Source organism: Zophobas morio, unplaced genomic scaffold (assembly GCF_036711695.1).
Source record: "Zophobas morio isolate AGI-343-1 ecotype UQ-CSIRO unplaced genomic scaffold, CSIRO_AGI_Zmor_V1 ptg000799l, whole genome shotgun sequence".
Taxonomy (NCBI): domain Eukaryota; kingdom Metazoa; phylum Arthropoda; class Insecta; order Coleoptera; family Tenebrionidae; genus Zophobas; species Zophobas morio.
Genome location: NW_026972902.1, coordinates 26,905 through 48,410, shown reverse-complemented (window position 1 = coordinate 48,410; position 21,506 = coordinate 26,905). Strand labels below are relative to the sequence as shown.

The window sequence follows — 21,506 nt, the reverse complement described above, 5'->3', positions numbered from 1 at the left end:
TACTGATGCAATTTCTAATTTATTTAAAAAGGACTACCTATGGAAAATTATAAATATTTCGCATCAGTATAATTTCTCTTCCATTGGTCAGTTGATTATTTATTATTGTTACTACTGAAAAATCAAAGACCATTTCGCCAACAGATTTTCACTTTGTCATGAAACAATTCGTAGAAAAGACCTGTTTTTAAAGATTAAAATAGTCGAAATAAGTACTAAGTTTGCGAAATTTTTTTTAGTTATAGTTATCTACGTAGAGATGAAGGTCGCTGGAAAGCCATATATGAACCAGCGTTAAAAATTATAGAATATGGTATATAAGAATTGTCAAAAGTTAATAAAAGCTTTATTTTTCTTTAAAACTATATTGTAAACTTGATTTTAAATCATTGCTTATACATTTTTTATCTCAAGCTCATTATAAATTTTAATCATAATGTTTAATGGCTTCCGGCTTTCTTTATAATATTTGGGTTATCCATAGGGCAAGATAAATTAAAAAGTTGTAAGGAAGAATTATTAATATACCCTTTACGCAAAAAGTAGGAGTTTGTTAAGTCCTTAGCGCCTCCGTTAAATTAAAAACTTCGCTGTATAACTGCTCCCCCCTGAGCCTTCGGGCTTACTTGGAGTGCTTTTTTAATATAAAATAGTGTTGCTGACACTGAAAAGTAACCCCGCTACAATATGTCGAGAGAATTTTATCTTCCATGAGAAAAAAAAAGATTAAAATCCCAATGCTCCTAGGAAGATGATAGACTCTCGAACCTCCAAACCCGCTTGGGAGCCTAGTTCAAAAGAATTTTATAAGCTAGAGGGCCCTAAATAATAACTTCTCCGATATTAGGGTAAGTGGGAGAGTCAAACCTGTGTACACTTCTAACGCATTAATCGCACCCAACTTGGAGCGCCACTCTTGGAGTTGCCTTTTCCTTTTCCTATTAATATTTACATTTTTATTATAAATTAAAATTATAATATGACGCTTTAAATATTCGTCATTGAAATTTATAGATCATTATTTGTACTTATTTTGTGGTCGTTCACACAAAACAAAATGTTATAAAAAAGCTTTTTTATCATTAAACGGAAGATTTAACCCCAATGAACTCATGGCATTAACGCACAAATCCCGTTTGGAACATTGCATAACTGGGACAGTAATCATTTGATATTATTACTGCGACTTCAGTGCTACGCCTTCGATATTAGTAAATCACTCGGTTTTCCTAGTTTTTTTAGTGGGCACATATTTATGGAGGTAAGTCTTTATCTAAAACAAAATCATTGTCTAAAAAAAGCAGAGGGTCTCTTGCTCTCTGTTCTGTGGTAGTTTGTTGTTTTAGTTCAGCTGTGGGTTCAGTCTATACCTAATTTATAGTAGTATAGCTAAAATAATTGTATAGACTCTGGTCTACAGGGCTAGAATGTAAAGGGAGGTAATCATCCTAGTGAATAATTGTTTAGAATCATGTTAGGGATATTGAGAATATTTGTGTCGAAGGAGGGGTATTAACTATCAACAGTTTCTTACTGCTCTGTATACGCGACGTGTTTTACAAATCGGTGATGTTTCACTTAAACGCGTGTTGCGCGCAGGCCGCTTTCAAGGCACTTCTGTTTGCTCCTCGCAGCACGCGTCCGTTGATATAGTTAACATATAGTCAATAAACTTTTTTTAAATTAAACTTTTTTATAATAGACCGGCAAGAATGTCTTCGCAACTGTAGTATTTGATAGCGATGTTTCCTTCTTAAGGGGTTGTTTTTAGAGTTTAATAAATATGTAACCGCTTTATTATCTACTTATTTCTTTATCAAAATATTTGGTTTTATGTTTATCCGAATTAATTCAGCAAACTTGGAATGATTCTCACCATACGATTCAAAAGATGATGACAATGTATTATGGTCTTGGATATCACAAGAAAAGACCCCATGTGGCAACTTTAACACTTCGAAATATCTCTAGGAAGTTGAAAGTTGATTAATGTAATTTATATATTAACTGACTAAATAAAAATGTCCTTATTTGAAAGGTTGATGGCATGTTAGTTCGCTCAAGTCATTCAAAAGCTATTAAAGCTTTTTGTTGTTTTATCCTGCTTGAAATAATGCATTGTGACTTTTAACAACAATCTTGTAGATTGAAGAAAAGCTTTTTGGTTCAAACTTAAAAAAAACTAGGTTTTTATTTTTTACTGTTTTTAAAATGTTAATCTTTGTGTTCAACAAAGATCAGAGGATCCGTTTTCATGAAGGGAAGAGTCTAATAACTTATATTAAAAGATAGGAAATTATATAATTGAGAATAATAATTTACAGTATTGAATAAATTAAATTAGAAAGGAATTAGTGGCTAATACTTAGAATTGATGTAAGGGACAGCATTAAAAAACTGTTAAGTGTGAGCATTGCGCTTCGCCCGCAGGTTACTAGAATAAATAGTAAAAATTAATCAAAATCGAAGACCTTAACACTAACCAACTTGGAGCTTAGAGCACAACGCACCATTCCTTTATATATAAAATTTCGAGTTTAGTGGATATACAAAAAATTGTTCAAACAGTATTAATTGCAAGATTAACAATTAGTTTAGGAAAGGACGCTGTCATTTCCTTTAGCGCAATAAAAGTAAGTAGAATTAATAAAAAACGCTCACATTAATTATAAACCTTGACCATATTTTGGTATGAATGCTTGACAATAGAGTAACATTTTTTTTTAGCTGCAGAAATATAAATAACGTGAATAATAAACCCATTCGTGGTATTGTAAGTTCCAATGTTTTTTGGGCTCGCCGCGGGCATTCTAATCTACATACTAGCTAATAACACTATTCTATAACAGTGGCTATACTATATATCAGCCTATAGTCTATAGTAACAAGTACTATTCAACTAAGCCTTAACTCAGTCAAATTTCTTAAGCTGAGTACTAGCTAATATATACTAGAGACATTATTCTTCAGCGGCGAGTCATACAAACTAAGGACTAAGCTACGAACCTAGCTTAAACTTTTCCATAACTTGCTACCGGCTACGGATAATAGCTAGTACCATTCGAGTACTCATTACATGCACTTCCTGAACAAAGGTCTTCGCACGCAGTTAGTAACGCTACAAGCAGGAGCATGTATGCAACTTAGTTATTAACCTAACCAGTATACAATAGATTAACTAGTTAAGTGTCATCAACTCGTTCATTACTTTTCACAGAGGATTGTCTCCTGACGACAACCGCTAGTATATCCCACGAGAGAACATGATGTATTTTCGTTCCATAGGTCATCAGTCAAGCTATAACATGCTAAACTCGTACCGTCGATGGTAGTACCTAACTTTTTAGATTAGGCTCGAGATAGTAGTAAGAGTCCCACTGATACAGGGAAGATAGCACCTGCAAGTGAACCTATTTGACACGCTGTTTTTACCATTTTTAAGTGCGTACCTTTCGGCACGTAGCAATAAGCTTCGTCTCTCCTCAGTATCGTGTATACCTCGACTAGCGTTAATAGAGCAGGGCAACCATAATCACAAAGATCGCTTGATAAGTATTCCCGTGAGGTTCGGGTACTATCGGCTTCGCTTTAACTCAAAGGACTCGTTCGCCGTAGAAGGTTACTAGACACCACAATATTATATCTAGTGCACACAGACACGATAACCCTTCTGAGGATGGCACCCCTTAGTCTTAATTCTCTGTTCCTCAGGTACCATGAGACACCAGGAATAACGAGACGTGCCAATCGTGCTAGAATAGGACCGAACTTTCTCGGCAGCTTTTACGATCTTTATTTAGATCACTAATTTTGTGATATTTTATTAAGTTAAAGTGTGTATGCTATTTGATGAAAACTTCTATATAAAGCTAACGATCCAAGGAATTCTAATACTCCTAATGTATCCACATACCTACATGACCTATCACGTTCGCCATAGCTATCTACTGATTGAATAGCATAAGACTTACCTGCTGAAATTACAGTCAAATAGCAGATCGCAACGAGTTTGAGATGAATTCCTGCACTCAATTGATCGTATTGTTCGAAAGCAAGTTAATCAGCTCGCTATTCTATATACGAGTCAATCGCCTCCTTAAATATACTAGGTAGGGGTACTTATTTGGAAAAGCTCGTTTTTACAAAAATGTAAAATTGATACGGTAGTTAGCTCGTGTTTCTTGCAAACTACACTAATAAAGATAAAGGAAGTTAAGTTAAGTTAGTTACTTCCTCAATAACAAGGCTCATAGGGATAGCTTTGATGCCAAAATAGATCTGTTAGAGGTAGTTACAAATATAAAGTTTAAGTGAGAACTTGTAAGATATAAAGTTAAAGAATTCGCTACCTCAATGTACCTTCACCAACCGAGTGTCGTGAATATGGTTACAATGTTCAAGATTTATAGATCAATAGTCAATGGTATCAAGTAACCACGAGATTACTGCAACTCACTTAAGGTTCATAAACAGGTAGCGTAGTCTCGATTTTGACTATGGTAAAAACCAAGATTACTTCCTAGTCTAAGGTTAGGGGGCTATTTCTAGTATAAGGTTACTAGTTTCTTCCTACTCGTTTAAATAGTTTATAAGCAGGTTCTTTCGCCTTGGTTTCTCAGCCCTAACACAGGGAACTAAAAGGCAATGGTTATAAATATTGCTTACCAAGGCTTGTTTCAAACTTAGAGCATCGGTGTACTCGCTTCTAACGAAATATAAAGCTTTCCTTAGAGACCTTAGCTACAAAGTCATTCGCTTGATTTACCAGTCACTGTGTTGAATACTCTCCTCGCAGAGCATTGTCAAGATGTGAGTTATGCTGCATAAAGATGAAGCACTATAGGACCAAGACGAAGTTGGTTCAACTTTGATCGAACCAAATAACTACCATTCTATAAACGATAGCTAAAGGTTATAACAAAGGAGAACGAAAAAAAAAGGTAAACTAATGATTTTCTCTTTTCCAGTTCTAGCGATCCCTGGAAAGGCTTTAGCCTCTGGGACGACGATTGCGTAGCAATTCACGTCGCCTGGTAGTACGTTTCACCAGGTCGGCTAGCGAAACAAGAGGAAATCATTCGTTTACCAATGTTTTTTAAACCAGAGACTGCTGGCGAGTCTTTATAAGTTCTGTAAATTGTCGACAATCCCTAGTTATGTTTTTGAAAAACTGGAAATTAGGTAATAAGTACGAGTACAAAATTTTAAAAAAAGTTTAAAATTTTGTTTTAGCTTGAATTTTTATAAAAAATCATAATTTTATTTTAGAAAAAAGTTTACTAGTTTCGCACAATGCTGCATTATAGCTTTTTTCAAGAGTAAAACATTCTAAAACTTTAAATTGTTAAGTTAAAAAAATTAATAGGATCAAACTTTAAGTAAGCAGTTATACACATATAACTTAAGGAAATGCAAAGTTATACATAGCCACTGTATTTTAAGTGTAAAATATAATATTAAAATGATTAATTTATAGTATGATAATTACGTAATAATTTTTAAAAATATAGCTATTTTTGATTGGTAAGTTTTATTGATAAAACATTATCTTTATTAATTTTTGTTTTTAATGACAATTTATTTGTTAAACTTTTAATTTATTAAGAGTAAAATTTTATTTAAAATAGTTTTAAGATGTATAAAAACATAAACCGGTAATATTTAAGCTATTTCGTCAAAAAACTTCAAACCAAATTCAAGTGATAAGTTACTTTTATAATGGAACCTAAATAAAATTTACAATTAAAGTTCTTTTTTATTTTCACTAGAGAAATGGGTTACCTTATAATAACATTGTTATTAACTACAGTTTTCGGAAGGTATTCACTAGACGGCAATAGATGTAAAAATCTGACTAGTGCTTTTTTTTTGTAAGTGTATACGTTTAGTTATGATTCTACACTATTGTCGTAGCCCTCTTGAAAAAAGTATTTAATAAATATATATTTTTTAACTAAAAATTAGTATGTTAAAATTTGTTTTTACATAGCTTTTTAATGGAGAAAGGTGGGGTTAGTTGCCCTTTTTAATATTTATGTTGAACAATGCTGGTGTGTTATAGTAAAATCACTAGTGATAACTTATTACTGAGTAAAATTTCAAAACGTTTCAGTATTTTATTTTAAATTTAATATTAAAGTTTAAAAGTTTATATATCTATCTATTTTTAACCACTTTAGTCTTGTTACAGAAGTCTTACTCTTATAATAAATAGAGATTTATCCAAATGCTTTTTAAAGCGAACTCCTCAGTTTAATAGTTTCTCTTTTGAAATAAAAATTTTGTAAGTTTTTTTGCTTAAGGCAACCTTTACTCTGTGTAGGATATCATACTTTATAAATGAGTTTTGTGGAATATTTTTTATAAACATTTAAAATGAAGATGCACATTGCTACTTAAATTTAATTACCTTTATTTAAAGAAATCTCAGCCATAACCATATTAAATTTCTAAAGGCAGATTCCTTTTCTCAGTTTACTAACTTGATAATATTGTTAGTTTTTTTTTTTTTCTTGTTTTCTTATTTGTAGTTTTTATAGTATTTTTTTCACAATCAAATTAGACGACTCAATAATAATTTCATAACTTCTGTTAATAGCAAATCTTTTGGGGGCCTTGTTTCGTTAAAAGCATTGTGAGTAATTGTTATATAGTAAAGCTAACATAAAATTATGTATAGCAACTACGCAGATCTCTTCAAAATAATAAAATCGAATCACTAGCTACAAATATTTTTTCAGAACTTTCGAAAATTAAAATTATGTGAGCTACTGTAATAATACTTTTCGAGTAAATTTTTATATTATAATTTGAAGACGTTTATATGGAAATTTACTTTATTTCATTAATAAATATATGTTTCGAGGCCTCACTAAGCTAAAGCGCTTGTAAGTTTTGTTAGTAATGTTTTAAAAAATATTTTAATCTCAGTGTTGATTATTATTGTTGGCCTTTTTTTTATTTTTTTTTTAAATAAGTAAAACGTTACTTACTTTTACTTCTTGAGCGTAGAAATCTTAGACAGAACAGCATCGTTTCGATTTCCCCTGGAAGTTTTTATGATCTTAAATCCTTAACTTTCTTGTATAATAACTTTATATAAGGATTATATTAAATTTTTCTTAAAAGCTTCAAAGTTGATTTACATTTTTACACGATCCAAGAAATTTATGTTTTAACGCTCTTTCAAAAATACAACCAAATTTATTTACAGGCCTTGTCTCTTTGAAAAAATTGTAAATTATTTAATGTTTGAGTAGCAGCGCTAAATTTAAATCTAAAGTTTTTCTTTTAAATTTTTTAGATCACTTCGAAATAATAAGCTTCACACTATTACTAAGGATTTATTTTCTGAGCTGACAAGCTTATTAATACTGTAATTAAATAATTCATAGCAAAAACGGTTAAAAAGTTTATGAATATTTTCAAAGTTTTACTATGAAGAAAATATAAATTTATATAAAATTAAGCAATGAACTTAAAATAAAAAAAATTATAAAAATTAATAAAACTAATATATAAATAAAAAAAACCAATAAGATAGCAATAATATTTTTATAAAAATTAATAAATATGTATATTATAACAATTATTGCAGAAAAAAGAAATTATATAAAGTAATATTGAAGGAAAACATATATATAAAAAATAGATAACAAAATTTAAAAATACTATGAATTATAATATAATATATAATAATTAGGAAAGATTATATTAATGACTATCTTAATTACCACTTAATTAATTAATAAAAAAAAGTTAAAAGACAAATAAAACAATAAAAAATAAAACAATAATAAATAAAATTAGTAAGTGATTTATAAAAGTAAATGAGATATTAAATTTGTACTGATACAGTTAAAGGCTAACTAATGAGAAGACTCATTATTATTTTTTTTCGGAAGACTTTTGATAGCAAAGGCAATTATTTTAATTTTTATTTCACGTTACCATTTTAGAGATTTAGGAGGCAATAAAATTACCTCAATTGAGCCGGGCGCTTTTAATAAATTAGGATTGCTGGAGAGCTTGTATTTAAATTTATTCGAAATTTATATTTTAGCGATCCACAATTTTTTAAATTGAATTTATGCAAATTCAGAGATTTGAGTGTTAATAGACTCAATACTATTAATAATAACTTATTCATTGGTCTGGATTTATTGCAAGAGTTGTAAGTGAGAAATGTGTGAAGTTAGTTTTATAAATATTTAAATTATTATTAATTGTAGAATTTTGTTTAATAATTGGATCAACTTTATTCCGACTGGAACGTTCACGAGATTCAAAGCGTTGACTTATTTGTAAGTCGAGTATTTGAATATCAAATAATTTCATTTTTAAATTTATAAATAAAAAGAGATTTAACATTGAGCCCCGTCACTGAAATCGAACCTCGAGCTTTTAGTGATTCCTTTGATTATAAAAATTTGTAAGTATAATTAGCTCTCATATTGGAAGAAGATATTTAAATTTATAATAAAAACAGGAGAATCTTACTTTTTCCGCCGTTTCTCTGTTGCTCGCGTGATCATTATCAAGATAGTTTTACCTATTATGATTCAACGTGTTCTCATGAAGGAGAATACGAGTTTTTTCTGAGCTTTCCAATGTCAAAGTGTACTACAACACCTTCGGTTTTTCAAATAAAACAGAAATGAAAGGCTAGGCGTTACTTTTAATATTACATTTAACAGAATAAACAAAGTCTATATTGAATAAAGTTTCAATAGAAATATTTGCTTTGTCCATTTACTTAGCTTATAAAACTTGAAGAAAAAATTAAATATTGAAAATTAATGGTTAGCTGTAGCTTTTAAAGTTAGCAAAATCAATATTATATTCACTAACTTTAAAAGTTCTTCTATTTGTTTACCGATTTTACTGGGATATAATACTCCGACTTTATTATTATAGGACAAATAATTATAAAAAAACTTTAAAATTCCATTTATTTAAGTTCTGAATAAGTTACAACGATGGCTGCTTAATTAATCTTTTAGCGACAATATATTTTAATAAATAGAAACTTTAGGCAGTTCTCAAACAAAGCGCGTGTACCTTAAATTTCCTCAAAATTTATGTGGTGATAGAATTCTTATTATAAAGTACATAAGTTAAGGTTACCTAGAAAAAAGATTTTTGCATTAGAGTGACTAAGTGCTAATTATAGTACAATGTTATAATTTTCTTTAATAAAAATAGCACCGCCCAAATAGGGCTTGCTTGAGTTAAAAGTCACTTTAAGAGAGAAAAGCTATTCACAACCGAAGCAAACATCTATTTTCTAATTACATTATGCAAATAAAGTTATTTATTGTAAGTTCCACCCATATTTTAATAAAGTAATCATATTTAACGATAAGCTTGAGATATAAAAACATTAACGGGTTCTTAAATTTCAGGATCGAGCCTGGCCGTCAGAGGCCATGAGAATTTGAATAATTGATATAACATTAGAAGTCTCCGTTTCTTTGCTATATAGTGGTCCTTGTATAATAGCTTAAGCACCGTAAATGTTGCAAGGGATTCTTAGTACGGCCTCGCTCTTACGCAAAAGGAATAAGGGGTAACTGAAGTGAAGTTTAAAATAAGCTTTTGAAGACCTCCGCGGAGTAATATTAGCAGTGGGCAGCACACACTTTGCTCGACCTTTATAGTGTGCATATTCCTAATTTTATAAATATTTTTTATAGCGGGCGCATTGTAAAATTAATTTTATTTTTGTTAGTAAGCGTTGCTTCAATATTATTATATACTTATACCGCTCAAATTTTTTTAAGAAAACTGCAGTATGAATAAAGTCGTAAAGTTTGCTTTTTGCGGATTAGCTGTGGTCACCATTACTTACGGTCTTTCTTCTTTTATGGACTCTATTAGAACCCAAGAAAACCAGGAAGCTGTAAATTATTTATTTAGAGAAAACAATTTTAGTCAGTGAATATTAATAACCTCCGCTTTGGAGGTTTTTTGAATTTCTTCGTTAGTCTTGCTTTAAATTGAATATTTTGTTATCTATATAATTTTTTGTTTATATAAATGCTTTACAAATAATATAATTAATAATAGTTCCTAACAAAACTAATTCTACTTTTATAAACTAAATTTATATAGGTTATTTCCAAATTGCCACCAGCCGATAAAAGGAAGTATGGAAATAAGAGTTTGTATGGTAAAAAAAATTATTAGTGAATTTTAAAAAATGTTAAATACTATTTCGCTAGGGAGCGAGAGCCAGCTTGGCCTCCTTATCGCAAAAAATATATCTTCGAAAAGGCCTTGTTATGAAGTAGTTGGTTTAGAGGAAAAGTAGTTTTACTATTTGCGAAATAGAAGCCAAAAATCCTCATTACGATATTTCTTTATTGTTTTCAAACATAAAATTTCCAATGCTGTGTTGGTCATTTCGCTTTTTTTTTTTTGTTCCCTTCATGGTATTTTTTGCAAGTATTATGAGCGTCTTATCATTTTAGTATTTCCTATGCAATGGAAGCAGTAAAAATACTAAAGTTAAAAATATATATTGGGCAAGGATTTATAAATGCCGGTGAAACGCTTAAGAAAACATTTATTTCCTTATTTGTTAATAAGAAAAAATAATCCTTAAAATCTTTTAAAAATTAGTAGTTGTATAAATAAAAGGAAAATAAAAACAAATACACATGGATTTGTTAAAGATAGAGACAGAAATATTCGAATAAGAAAGTAACAAGAAAGAAAAACCGATTTATTTATTTTTTAATTATTGCACTGCCTTGCCGCAGTCGATATAAGTTAACTTAAACTGTTCAATCTAAAATGCCTCAAGTGAAAGAGTTTGAGAGGCTCCTCCTACATAGACAAAGCATGACTGCCAAATTTGATAATAGTTTTACAATTAAATTTTTTTTAAAAGTAATCTATAAGATATACTGATGAAACTACGTCTCTATATACTATTAAAGCAATTGTTATTAATATAATTGCTATAAATTACTATTTTGCTTTTATTATTTGACTATGAATATGCTATTTACAATTTTATAATAAATACTAATTAATATAAACACTAAGTTGGTTTATCATAATTACAGGAATTATTGTTATATTAATTTGTATAAATCTTGCAATTTATAAAATTTTCTGACATAGTGATAAGGTGTTTTCGGTCGTCTATATTTTAGAAAGTGAGATTAATTTCCATGTCGTTCACCAAACTTCAATTTGCATATAGCTGGAGGAGGCGGGAGGTTTCCAACTCCTGAAATTAAAGGTGTTACCGTCATACAATGCCAAGAATTGAATGATGGTGGATAGCATGCCAGACACGTATAAAGAATATAAAATAGATGACATTGAAGAATATATGAACCCTTGGGGAATCCCACTGGAAATTCTGTTTCAACACTAACCATATGGACCTTCTTAATAAACATGTTTTACACATTATTAAGAGCTTACAAAATGTCTAAATCTTGGGTGGCCAACCCGCGGCACGCGAAAAGATTTTAAATGGCACGGGCCCCCTGCAGTGACATACACGTACGTACCCACCAGTGGATCGAGTGCGTGGCTATTGCGTTGTTGCTGAACTGTATCTTGCATTTTGGGGTTAAAAAAAATAACCTGACTTTTCTTTTTAACATTAACAGATACCTTGTAGTAGTACACTTGTAGTTCCATATTGAGTCTAAATAAACCGTTTATTTCAACTGGGAAAAGAAAGAATGAAGAGGATATTGCTCTTCGCGAATGTCACATTTCGAATGAGAGCATCAGTTTTTATTTGTGGAAGGCATTGGTTCTAAGCCAGTATGTCTCATTTGTTATGCTTTTGTAGTTGTGCCAAAAAAATTTAACTTAGAGAGGTATTTTAATAAGATGCATCCTGATTTTCAATACAAAGTATCCCACAGCTGTAGAGAGCAAAAAGATATCTCTGTCTAAACAACTAACGTTCTTTAAGAAGGCTCGTACCCAGCAAGAAACTATGGTCAAAGTGTCTTATGAAATTTCACTTCTTGCTATGAAAAAAAATTTTTATTCGACAACTGAAGAAATAGTAAGACCTTGTCTAAAATTTTTCCAAAACGGTAGCAGACCTACAAATTCTAAGAATGGTAGATTATTGAGATAAATTGTTGAAATGGTAGTTGATGCTGGTAAACAAACACTTCAACGTATGACCGCGTGCTCCTACTCTTTTCTCTTGCTTTGGACGAGAGCTCCAATGCAACTGATACTGCTCAATTGTGCATTTATATTAGGTAGGTTGTGTCAGTGAACATTTCATATTACAGAAGAAATTATACACAGGCGGCAGTGAATTTCTAGTAAACAAGATGTTTTCTGTGAATTTAAGATTGTAATTGATAATCGATTAAACTGGGACAAATTGGATAGTGTTTGTACAGAAGGAGTCATTAATGACCGGGGGGGGGGGTCAATGGTTTTGTAAGTTTGTTGGAAAGATTTTTAAAAAGCTAAATTTTTGGATAACACGGCATTATTCACAATATTCACCAAGAGCACTCTGCTAAGAATAGAACTTTTGTTCTTCTTACTCCTGTTATACGATGTATCAACTGCGTTCAAGCCAGAGGCCTTTATTTAATGGAATTTCACCATTTTTTTAACAATTTCATTTGAAGGGATGAACAGCGTGAATTACTACTACATTACTTAATTCGTTGGCCATTTTCCAGATGTGCTCACTTCTCAAGAAAATAAATAGGTTAGGGGTTTTAACTTTGGTGACAAATATTATGGGCCATTCTAAATACTTTTGAGATTTTGCAAGGTAAAACTACTTTTTTTTTTAACTTTTTAGATTTGGTTTAATCTTTTAAATCTACACTGACGCTTTTGGAAGAAGGTAAACTACTTCATTTTACTCGGCTGCAAGAACTAAGGGCAGAAACCAAAATTCAAGACTTCACGAAGTTAAAAAAATAGGTTTACTCATGAAACAATGGTTAAAAGAAAGGTTAACCGATTTTTTTAAGAGGATGACGAGTGAGTACAGTTTTTCACAAATCCTTTTTCCATTTAATTTACCGAGATTGTTATTTACCTAGCTCACCTCCAAGTGGAAGTTTTGGAGTTACAAAGTAAGTGGCAAATTTAAGGAGTACCCTTCCGGTAAAAAGTTTGCTCGTTTCGGAAATTTTTAAATTTAATTAAATTTGCGCTCTGCTACTCTTATATTTGTCAGCAAACATTTTTCATCTAAACTTTATTAAAATAAATATTGCATAGTATTAACCTACGAGCATTTGAAAAGAATTATTTTTCTTGGGTCCTCACAAATAGAACCTAACATTGAGAAACCGACACAGATGAATCAAATTTAAAGGTCTCGTTAATGTTTGTTTAAGTTTCTAAACTTTGGTAAAAAATTGCTGTTTTCTTTAACTTAATAAAGTATGTTTACATTTCATGCACAATTTCCAATAATCACAGAGTGATCTCTGTTTAATATTGTGGTTTTTTGGTAGTTTATTGTAGAAATCTAGTTTAAGGTTAACTTTAGAAAGAATATTTGGCACAGTTTTTGTTTCATATATTTTATAATAAACTGTTTTATTAATAAATTCTTACCTAAGGAAATTTAAAAATTAATTTTTTTTCTGTTATTCGATTCACATGGAATAGTAGGGTAGTTGTACATATGCATTATGTTTCAAAAGAACAAAAGAAATAAACAATTGGCACTCGAGAACAATAAAGTAGGCCACTGTTGTTTTCAGTATTAACACTAACTGTGATCAGAATAATAAGAGAGAGCAGTTATACTTTCTAATAACAAAAAATAGAGGAAAAGGTTTAAGAATAAAATACTCAACGAGTTTATTGCTGCTGGAACACTACGAAAAAAATATAGTAGGTTAAAAACGAGGTCTGATTGTTTATTTATTTACTAATGACCGTTCCTGGTGCTCGATCGAGTTAAAAACTTCGAATACCCGAGCTATAAACCAGGAGTGATCGCAGATATATTACATATAGCATTCAGGGTGTCATTATTTTTTACATCAACAAAAAAAAAATAGCGCTTAAGCGCGTCACGTTCCATGAATCGTAAATAAGTTCTCTCACCAGAAGGCGGTTAGTGTGACTGGAGTGTTTTTCATAAAAGACCACGGCATGACATTGAAAAACCCCCTCTGAAGGACCCAGAGACATGGATCGTTTCGCACAAACCACGGCGCCTTTGTCAGGGCTCGCAACAATTTGTTCAGTCGCACTTGAAGTGCAGGGGCAAACGCAGTGGAGTCGTAGGTCCAAGCTGCAGAGGCATATGTCATTATTGGCTGGATTTATAAAGACAAATTACGAGTGCCTTTTGTTTCGCAGGAAGGTTACCCCCGCCCCTAAGTAAAGGATAAAAAAGGGACTTGGTTGCTGCCTTGATCTTTGTCAATACATAGCCCACGTGAGACCGTCAGGAAAATTTACTGTCGATGAGGACTGAAGTATTTCGCTTAAGAACACCTTGGAATCTTCCATTAAGGTTAAGGCAAAGAGACACGTTTCTTTCTAATTAATATAGCTTTGCTCTTCATCCCATTTATAGTAAACTTACGAACACGTCACCAGATAGCAAGACGTCAAGTTAGCGCTCTAGATACATGCATAGCAAGGCGGGAGATTCGAAGAGGGATATATCGTCGTATCATCACCGTAGAAGGGGATTCGTGTGTGGGGGTCGGGTGGCAATCCACGTCGAAGGGCGAAAGAAGTGAGTCCTAGGGATCCCCTACTGTCAGAGATCGATGCGGCGACTATATATCACCCACGTGCACTTTGAAGACGCGACTGTTCGGATATAATTTTAGCACGTTATAAAGACCATGAGGGACGGATGAAGTTTGTGCAAGAGAACTTCATGCCAAACTTGATCAGATGCCTCTTCAACGTCAAGGAAAACAGCGCTTGTTGCCTTCTTATGGTTAAAAGCGCGAGTGGTCCCATCAGTTAAGCGGAGGAGCTGCTGGGTCGTTGAATGCCCTTGTCGGCATCCAAACTGAAACTCCGGTAAAGCTTTCCGAGTGTCAACGACTTCTTTAAGACGGCGCAGTAAAACGGCCTCACCCACACCCACATTGCCGGTCGCTGACAGTAGGTTGAAGGGTCGGTATCTGCAAGATGCTGATTCCAGTTTAAATGTTTTTGGTAGCCTCACAATGATCGCTGCCTTCTATGGGATCGGAAAGGCGCCAAGGGGCGTTGAAGATTTTGTAGGGAGGTAAAGATGGTGCATTCCTAGTTATGGCATTTTTTTCATTACCTCATTAGTAATGCCGTCTCTCAGAAGCTTTACTTTTAGGTAGCGCTTCGACAATTGCTTTGTACTTCATCAACATTAACTAGATTAAATGGTTGTAGTTAACGGGAAAGGTAAGCTCGGCTTAGGGAACGCAGCATCATTAGCAGTATAGTGAGCAGCTGACGCGTTTTAGTTAGCAAGAATATTGGCGAAAAGAGTAGCTTTATCTTCACTCTCGGCCCTATAATCCCTTCACGAAGGGGTGGTAGTGGTGCCAGCTACCCTTTTTTTTTTTTTTTTTTTTTGATCCTTTTAACAAAATTCCAAAAGGAGGAGCGGTTTCTGCTGCCTGATTCTGATATAAGAAACAGTTTGCCCTCCCATTTATTGTTAAGATGGACAACCATTAGTTCTTTCCTAATGCATCTGTGAAGTCGATTAAGCGCAACTTCTCCTTCGGCGCTCTGCGACACCATGGCCACCCGACTAAGACGTCGACGTTGGCAGAAAAGCGCCTTTAGTTTGTCAAAAAGCGGTCTTAATATTTATCCGGACTGGCCACTTCTGCGGGAAAGCTTTAAACGTTATAAAAACGTTGTTTAATTTCTGCAGGTTTAATACCCCCTTTAGCAAAAAGGGGCGGTAACGTTAGTTTACGAGTCGTGGTAAAAGTGTGAGACATGTTCAGTGCGGTTAAAAAAAGACAGCAGCTTCATCCAGCAGAATGGGCGTAGATGGTAATGACGGGCATGGCGGCAGCGTGGTTGCCCCAGTCGGTAAAAAGAACGGATAATGGTCTTCGGCGTGTCCATTTCATCCCCTAAATCGAGAATACCTGTTAGACGACCGGAGAACAGCTTCTGGAGCGCTTCAATTGCCGTAGAGAGACGTATATCTTTAATATCCAGTATGTTCATTGTGTTTGTTGCCGCCAATTGTGTGGAGTTCTGAAGACCTAGTATGCCCAGCCCGTGCACATCAGTATAGGTCTCAAGGAGGTGCCATTCGATTTATCGGCTCGGGCTGTTCCATGTAGCGTGTTTGTAATTAAGATCCTCACACAAAACAGCAGAAGAGGCACTCCCAAGGATGACGTCTAAATCGGAAGGCGGGAATTGCTTCCAAGGGGATTCGTAGAGAGCGATTAAAAACACGGATCTCTGTTCGGCCATACATAGATAGGGGTTTCCCAATGCCTCGACACTATATCGAGTTGGCATAGATATGGAATCGAATACTCCGTTTCCTCAAGACAGTCACGCCCCCGCCGAGTGTCAAGTCTGTTTGGTAACATGTAAGAGAGTTGCACAAATCAAATAAGCCTTTAGGGAGGAGGTACATCTTGTTGATAACGAATACAATAATTCTTTCTCTTTGTAGCAGCCCCTGAAGCTCGTGCTTCTCACTCTGCACAATTTGCATTTCAGAATAGGAGCCGAATGTGGGGGCGCGTCTTTGAGTTGAAAACCGCTGCAAAAAGATTTCAGTCCTTTCACAGTTTCAAGCATGCTGGATAAATTCGTCGTTAAAATTGCTAACATCTGCCGTATTGCCGGCTGTTTCAGCTTTCGCAGTAGAAGTGGGGCTATAGAACCTTCGGATGAGGTTTCGCCCTCAAACGAGAAGCGTAAGAGAGCCCCGGGGTTACAATATTATTTGTAATTGGCGCCGACGAAGCAAACTTTGTGGGTTGGCTGGGGCTCGCGCGGATAATATTCTTGCAGCCTAGATAATTAGCGGTATGTCCCTCGTCGAAACTCTCACATCTAGCAGGCGAGTCTCATTTGGTACACTCTCGTCCAAATGATCCTCACTGCATTTAACTCATTGAGGTGCCCCAGCGCAAAAGCTTGCAGCGTGCCGAGAGGTTTGGCAGCAGTGACACTGAATGAATAATGCGACTGACTTTTCGAAGTTTTTCTCTCTTGATCTGAAGATGGGAATAGTCTTCATCTCTAAAAGCTTTTGCCACTTCATTCTGGGTATGTGCACCAGCACTAATGGTAACGGTCGCCATTGCCAGTGTCAGCCGTGTGCATCCGTTCCGATTGGAGGGGTGTGATGCCGTGCGCGCGCAGATCCCTACAGTGGAGATATCGAGTACGCAATAAATCTTACGAATAATAATTTTGTGTGGTTTGTTTTCTAACGATAGGAAAAATGTTGAAAGGCATGCTTACGCATTATCGCTGTGGCCGCACCGGTATTCTTGGGTTGCCGTGGGAAATATATTTCAATTTCGAGACCCGCATCTCTTGACCTCGGGCGAATGGCGCCGTTGTATAGCAAAAGTTGTACAAGAAGGGGTTACTTCTGTCTTTCATAAAGAGTAATAGGGAGGAATTTCTCTTTACGTGTTCGCAGGGGTGGAAGGGTTCTATAGTATATGGTCAATCATTAGATAGAGGAACAGTATTTGAAACGCTGCCATCTCTATTTAGCGGTGTCGTGCAAAGCTCTTGAGAACTTTTCTGGGTTTATGATTTTCGGGTTGCCGTTACCCTTAACGGAGAGACACTTACTACTATCATTACTATTAATAATATTTCTATTTTTATTACTGTATTATTTTTTCTGTTACAGTTATTGCTAACAGTTATGGTGTTATTAATGACACTATTAAGGAAATTATTAGTCCTAAGATTACTGCTACTATTATTCTAATATTAGCTATTTCACCGTGACTAGAATCGCCTTTTGTAACCTTTAGAGCCTCGCTATCTTCCAATATCACTTCGGTAGCATCTAGTTAATCTAAATTTTGTAAGGCCAAAAATACATTATTATTGTGAATTGTATCAAAAGGCTTCTTGCACCTTTTAAACTTATTTTACCTTGAGAGTTTTTAGTGACTTTCAAGAAGTTTTGCTTTTATAGAATCTAACTCTTTCCTGAGTCCTTCATTAATAGCTAACAAGTTAGCAATGAAGACTTGAAGCCCTTCTTTAGATGACAGGCTCATAAGTAATATAAAGATAAATATATATTTTTAAAAAAATATAAGTTAAAGGGAAGGAAAAAATAATAATAATTAAAAAAATAAAAATAATAAATATATAATATATATAAGGCCAGTAATTATAATTTACTTGCTTTAAGTTTTTTTAAATGTATAAGTATACTATAAATAAATCGCTAAAAACTCAAGTTAAATAAATATCGCAAATTCTAAGTAAGAAGTTAGGTGCGCAGGCCAAAATCACAAACCGGCAATTAGAACAAAAAAAAATTTCCTTTTTTCCTGAGTATTTATTTATTTTTTACTGACATATTACAGTTGATATGCATAGCACATTGCTCCTTTATCCTTACCTCACTCTTAAACTATAAGAGAGGTAAAGAGGGATCCTGTCCCCCTCCGCCTTCATCTTCAATATTTACGTGCCAGCCAATGGGCAAGTTATAAGAAGAAAGTACACGACAACAACCAAACTAAAAAAACAGATTTTATTATCAAGAATTATTAGAATGTAATAAGTAAATAAGATCAGTAAATAATAATTATAAAATAATTTAAGTGATAACATGTATATATACTATACTATGCTGTTTTACTTTTACGTACTAATTGAATTATAGTAATACTTAAGTCGATTAAGCATCTTGAAGTAATAGTTTGTATGTACTCTGTCACTTTTACATATGGATTATTTGTTATTAAATATTAATAATAAAGTGTAATCTGAATTATATTCTAAATGAGCAAACGACAAATAATTACCGAGGCTCAAAGGAAGCGATCTTGAGACGTGTTAAGGTCTTTCATACCTTTATACTAGTCTGTTATAACTACCAGCAGTGGCCATAACTATAGGTATATTCTCTGTATACTTTATAGCATTTAGTCCAATTTATAAGGACAAAGTCTTTATATTTATCTTGCAGTCACGATCTAACTGAGTATTACGTATTAACCGTGAATCATCAGTGATTATTCTGAGGAATTTGTTTTTAAAAACCTGCAGCCCTGGTTGTTTATTATGCGTTAAATCCCTATTTATATGTAATTTGATAAATACTAATATACTCCATCGTTTGGTAAAGGAAGGGTTATTATCGAAAAAGGGGGTTAATTATAGTACAGGGAAGAATGGTTAGGGGTGCCTAAGTATCAAATAATTAAAAAACTAAAGCATTCAACACAAGAATAATAAAAAATAAGCTACCAAACTGAATATTATAAATATGAACATGCCAGTTACAAACCTATTCGACACCTCAATCCACAAATAAAACCATTTCCCACCTCTCAATGTAAAGTTGATATAGCTTGTAAAATGAAAAAACTAAAGGTAAGGCTGGTACTTCTCATCAAAATTGAAGGCCAGGTGAACTACTTTACATTGATACTATTACAGTAGGATATATCCTCAGTTGAGGATCAATATGTAATTGTAGGCATTGACGCTAAAAATTAAAGCGTGTAACCTCATTATTTTCTAAGACCGATGGCGGTATTAAAGAAAAAATGGTTAACTAAACTAGAACGCATAATAAAATTTGAAGAATGTCAAACTTGATAACAATACAAACCGCCCTATTACAAGAAATTCACTCCTGTTAACAGAACTTTTATAGGATAGCATTAAAAAATGAAGGTATTACTCTGACCACGACACTAACCAATGCTCCTCAGTACATGGTGATTGACATAACTATACAAACACTTTGTAAAATGGTCAGATGTATTTTAAAATAATCAAACCTACCTTCCAAATTAAGGAGAAATAAATACGCCTAACAATATATAAAGCGCAAAGTGCTATGATCTAGAGCATCATAAACCATTAGGTTGGGAAATTCTTATTTGCGATCCAAACTTCAAAAAGCAAGATCACACGACCGCTCTATAGAAAGAATAATGCTTACAAAAAACCTGCAGACTCTATTGCAGATGAATACAGGATATTTAACCTAAAAAATGGCAAAATTACGAGGCCCAGAAACGTTATATGTTTTGAAAATGTGTTCCTATAAACAACTCGACTAAAACATATAACGTTCAAACTATTAAAGGCTATGACATATCATAAGAAAATCTTGACTAACCACCTACTCGGATAGTACTCGATGAAATCCATGTAGATCAGAAGAAAAACAGTAAAAACAAAAATGCCGGGGCAACAAGTAATAATATATTAGACATAGGAGAGGCTTTTGCGCAAGAAAACGAATAAGAAAGAACGCACAAAACCATCAAATTATAGAAAACAAAATTTACCTGTAAGTCCAAATACTAATATAACAATAATATAATATGCGATGCGAAAAAAAAATGAATCTATATAACCACTAAATTAATCCAATGTACTTACTGAAACATAAGAGTACGTAACCCTATAACTATCTTAGAATACTTATATCTCAAAAATACCTGAGAACCCTTTAAAAAAGAATAATACTGCCCCTTAAGTAAAACCTTTACACAATAGCATATTAAACGAGCAATTATTTCCTCTACTATATACAGGGAAAATAAAAGAGCATGAACAAGAGAATATGGCTCACATACGTTACTGAAACGTGAAAACAAAGTGATTAATCAAGAAAATGAAAAAGAATTATGTATTGGAAGATCATTAATATCACTAAGTAACCCTGAAAAAAGAAGATCATATTATTAAAATGGAAACAATAAGACCAAAAATAAAAAAGTCTTGATGATTTCCTACTAACCTTCAACAAAGCAAAGCAAACTGAGGATAACTTAATGTATATGAAGCAGCAAAAAGGACTACTCCCATTTTAACGGCATTGTAGTTTTGAACTAAAAAATGAATACGATATACCGCCTGGTTATAGGCGGTTACCCGTCAAAAAAAAAACAATAATGTTAAAACCAGGTAACGGCCTGTGGTTTACAATAACAAGAAGGCAGAGATCATCAAGTGATTTTTATACCAGTACTAACCAAGGATACCTTCGGGGTACTATTGACTTATGGAAAATAATATGCCAATTCAATGGGTGACATAACCACCACTTTCCTACACAAAAAATTGCATAAACCTATATACGTTCATATTCCACACGGGCTATATCTTATAAAAAATTACCTCAATTCTTAACAGAGAGCACTTTTGTAAAATTACTATAACAAAGAAAGGAGATGCTGCGCTATAAATTAATGTGGAGCTATATAGCCTGAAAGACTCCGCTCGATTAATCCGTAGAGCTTTTACCTAATGATTTCAAATAACTACAGGTATATGCAAAGCAAATTTGTTGACTGTGAGAGGAAAAATTATAATACCAAAGT

General features: G+C 33.2%; 3 long non-coding RNA genes across 3 annotated transcripts; all 3 read left to right on the top strand.

The window, feature by feature from the left end:
* Positions 1 to 8,101: 8,101 nt before the first annotated feature.
* Positions 8,102 to 8,432, top strand: LOC135121934 (uncharacterized). Its single transcript, XR_010279168.1, has 3 exons — positions 8,102 to 8,173; positions 8,232 to 8,303; positions 8,360 to 8,432. It is a non-coding gene; the product is annotated as an uncharacterized LOC135121934 (long non-coding RNA).
* A 1,350-nt stretch (positions 8,433 to 9,782) lies between these two features.
* LOC135121927 (uncharacterized) lies at positions 9,783 to 10,326 on the top strand. The gene is made up of 3 exons (XR_010279162.1): positions 9,783 to 9,901; positions 10,114 to 10,171; positions 10,224 to 10,326. It is a non-coding gene; the product is annotated as an uncharacterized LOC135121927 (long non-coding RNA).
* A 2,375-nt stretch (positions 10,327 to 12,701) lies between these two features.
* LOC135121937 (uncharacterized) lies at positions 12,702 to 13,314 on the top strand. The gene is made up of 4 exons (XR_010279170.1): positions 12,702 to 12,778; positions 12,851 to 12,993; positions 13,056 to 13,119; positions 13,237 to 13,314. It is a non-coding gene; the product is annotated as an uncharacterized LOC135121937 (long non-coding RNA).
* The last annotated feature ends 8,192 nt before the right edge of the window (positions 13,315 to 21,506 follow it).